The sequence below is a fragment of the Petaurus breviceps genome, unplaced genomic scaffold, assembly GCF_028583685.1.
Source record: "Petaurus breviceps papuanus isolate PSGF00001 unplaced genomic scaffold, PetGlider_PUasm1.0 37, whole genome shotgun sequence".
NCBI lineage: Eukaryota > Metazoa > Chordata > Mammalia > Diprotodontia > Petauridae > Petaurus > Petaurus breviceps.
The window spans coordinates 14957842-14961867 of record NW_027186296.1 but is presented as its reverse complement, the minus strand read 5'-3'; the positions used below and the strand labels follow the sequence as shown (position 1 = coordinate 14961867).

The 4026-nt window shown below is 39.5% G+C and overlaps 1 pseudogene; it reads right to left on the bottom strand.

Annotated features, from left to right (window-relative positions):
• The window catches only part of LOC138168782 (uncharacterized), a 123309-nt pseudogene extending 119651 nt beyond the window's left edge, over positions 1-3658 (bottom strand).
• Between the last annotated feature and the right edge of the window lie 368 nt (positions 3659-4026).

The window sequence follows — 4026 nt, the reverse complement described above, 5'->3', positions numbered from 1 at the left end:
AATCAGGGAGACCTGAGTTCAAATACAGCCTTAGATACTTACTAGCTCTGTGATTCTGAGCAAGTCACTTAACCCTGTTTGCCTCAGTTTCCTTATCTGCAAAATGAGGTGGAGAAGGAAATGACACATCACTCCAGCATCTTTGCTAAGAAAAACCCAAAAGGGGTCAAAAAGAATTGGACATAACTGAAAAATCATTAAACAAACTATCCATCTATCATCTATGTCCTATCTTCTTCCTCATTAGATTTTAAGTTCCCTAAGAACAGGATCTAGTGGATCTAGAACTAGATTTATAGTCAGAATAGACCTGAGTTCAAATCCATTCTCAGATACTTACTAGCTGGGTGTCTCTGGACAAGCCACTTATGCTTTCTATGGCCGCTAAGGTACCTTTCAGTTCTAAAACTATGATCCCTTTACTGGATGTTGTGTTTATCTTTGTTTTTCTCCAGGAGCTTAGTTAGCATAGAGCACTGCACATAGAATCATCTTATTGCATATTTGCTGAGTGTTAAATAATGGTTAAATATTCAAATATTACTCTAATTAGATATACATCCAAGGGCCTAAATTTGCTGCTTTTTAATCATACTGTGGTTTAATTCCAAAATCTTCATAGGATAACATAAGAAATAAAAATGTGGAAAAAGGCTTAGATTTAGAGTCAGGAGACCTGGATTTTAGGTTGGACTTTGGCTAAGTCAGGTAACTTCTCAAAGCCCAAGTCTCCCAGCTGTATAATGGAGATAATAATACTCCTTTGCAGGTTATTGTTAAGTGAGATAACAGAAGCAAAACCCTTTGTAAAGTACTATGTAAGTGTAAGCTATTATTATGTAAGAGCTGCTCAAGCTCAGGCTATTGTATTCAGAAAGAACTAGAAAGAGAACAAAGAAAGAATAGTGACAGGGAAACTCTTCATTAAAATGATGGCAAAGGGAGCATTGTTCTTTGAGAGTTTATTGTAAAACAAAGAAGTCCTTTAAGAATCAGTAAAAATCAAGGGCCTTAAAAGACCCAGAAGTACAAAGACTACTATACTGGAGAAAGAATTCCTCTGTGGGTGTTCACAGAGCTCTCTGAAGATGTGACACAGTGGATAAATCCTGGACCTGAAATCAGGAAGACCTGAGTCCAAGTCCAGTCTCAGATATTTACTAGCTGTATGACTTTGGACAAGATATTTCCTTATCTGTGAAATAGGAATAATAATAGTGTCTCCTTCACAAGGTTGAGGTAAGGATGAGAAAATATTTATACAACGATGATGAAAACCCTAAAGCCTGAATGGGATGTGCTTCTTTTCCCCCTACACTTCTTGCCAAATGACCTATGTAAAGTCAATTATTTTGGGGTTTTTTGATATATTTCTGTTTAAAATTTGAAATTAAAGTTATTTAAAAAATCTTTTAAAAACACAAACAAAACAGATTTCCAGGTATACTCCACTCAGTTCAGTCTTTCCTTATAACACAGAAAAACAATAATTACCAAGTATGACATTTTATATAACATTTTGTATTCATTGGTCCCAGCCTCTGCAGGGGAAGGAAGAGGATTCATCTTCTCATCTCCTCTTAGGGCCAAGAAAACACATTATGATTATGTGGCCTTGGATTTCGTGTTCGGTTTCTTTCCATTTGCCTTATTGTTGCCCTTGTGTGTACTGTTTCCCCTGTTCTCTTTATTTTACTCTACATCAGTTCATCAGTCTTCCCATAGTTCACATATTTTCAAAAATAAAGTTCAATTCAATCCATAAAACTGAACTTTCACAGATGAAGAAACAGGCCCAGAGAAATTAAGTGACGCTTAGACAAGGTCTCACAGGTAGCAAGGAACAATGGTGGGATTCAAATCTAGGTCCACTGACTTTCAAGAACTCTAGCAACTTCTTGGCATGTCTTTATAATACATCTTATTACTGTTGTTCAGTCATGTCCAACTCTTCATGACATCATTGGAGGATTTCTTGGCAAAAATACTGGAGTGGTTTGCCATCTTCTTCTCTGAAACAGGCAAACAGGGTTAAGTGACTTGTCTAGAGTCACACAGCTGGTAAGTGTCTGAGACTGGATTTGAACTCAGGTCTTCCTGACTCCAAGCCCAGAGCTCTATCCACTGCACTAACTTGCTGCCCTATCTTGCTTACCATCCCAGAGAAGTGTCTCTTTCAAGATTCCTGGTTTTATCTTTATAAGCTTCAGGTTTAAGAAAGACAATTCTGTCTTCTTCACTCTTGCATTAGAAGTGATGGGGATGGGATCTGAACCCCTAAAAGGGAAAGGCCATGTTTTGGAATCTGGACACCAAAAAGAAAAAGCCTTGGACTTTCCTACGTGGCCCAGGTTGCTAGTGTTTGCCTGGAGCACCCGGATCTTCAGGGTCTTTCTCTGTTAACTCCCATTTACCCCAGATTACTTGGCTCCTCCCAGATGCTTCCCACAATCTTTCTGTATATAAGGTTCATTTTGCCCCACATTAAATCTCTCAGATTTATTAATAGTCTGGACAAAGCTCAGATTCAATCTGGCCCCCTTGTCAATACAAGTATCACAAATGCTCATATTCTTAAAATCAGGCCAATATGGCAGATTCTGAAAATCTCACTCATCCTGATCAGTGTTCTAATAAACTTTGTCTTTGGCTGAAAGAAGGCTTGGGTCAAATTCATTTGAGGCAGGACCTATGTCATTTGCCTTTGAATTATGGAGTTCCCAATACCCCTAGACCTCAACAGAAGGAATCAATTGATTTCCAGACATCTTCATTCTACTGTATCTTACTGCCTTTCATGTACTCCCTTTCCTCTATTTAGTGCCAATATCCTAGCCTAGTCCAAACTTTCATTTCCCCTCACCTAGAGAGTTGTTCAGATCCCCTGCCTTTTTTCTCTCCCACATAGCTGCTAAAAGAATTTTTCCTAATTTCCAAGTCACTTATGTGGTCAAAAACTCAGTGGCCCCTCAGAATAAATTATCTGCCTCCAGAATAAAATATCACCCCTTTAAGTCAGTGCTTAAAGGCATCCATAGTTTGACTCTGACCTAGCTCCCAATCCAGCCTTGATTTCACTCTCTTCTCCTTCACACATTCTATATTCAGTCAAACTGGGTTTTCTTTGATCTCTTGCTACTGTCCCTTCCTTTTTACATCTGCACAAGCTGTTCCCCATGCCAGGAACACAGTCTCCATATCTTTTCTGTTGGAATCTTTCTCTTTCTTTAAGGCCCAACTCAGGTGCCACATCTTCCCTGAAGGTCTCTCCTCCTCTCCCAACCTCCTCCGGAAGAAAATAATCATTTTTCCCCCCAAAAATCCCCCCAATAAATTAGCTATAGCATCTTGCCTAGACTTCTCCTTAGCTCTTAAGACAGGTTACCTGGCATTTTATTTCTTTGTATATATTTGTGCACATTAGATTATAATCCCCTTAAGGACAGGAATTCTGCTATTGAGAGACATCTTGGCTTAGTAAAGAGAACACTTATAGTCAGGAATACTGGAATTGATATCTTGCTTCAGGTACAACTGAGCTGTATGGCCCCAAGGAAATCACTTAATGTCTCAGAGACTAGTCTATAAAATAGGATAATAACAACACTTACCTCACACATTTGTTGTAAGACTCTGGGGCTTCCATCCCAGATAGCATTGCTATGGAAACAAGAGGCTCAAACAGATATAATCCTGGAGCTCACCAGTTGGTGATGCTTTTTGAACTTGGCTTTTGCAGACTGTGTGTTTTGGAGAATTCTGGGAGAGAAAAGCCTGAAGAAGATAATTCATTCTCCACCTTGTGTTTGTCCTTTGTTCTCGAAGAGGACCATGGCCTCAGGGAATGATGACATGACTTGCAGTTGACTTTGATTTGAGTCAGGGAGAGCTGTGCAAAGTCACCAGCCTCACTTGCTCCTCTAGAGCCATCTGGGTCTAATGGCCAGATATCCATCAGGATGATTAGAGATGGCCCAGGATGTAATGGCAGAACCTGCCCCTCTTAGGCTAAGGTCTTTTCGGGTT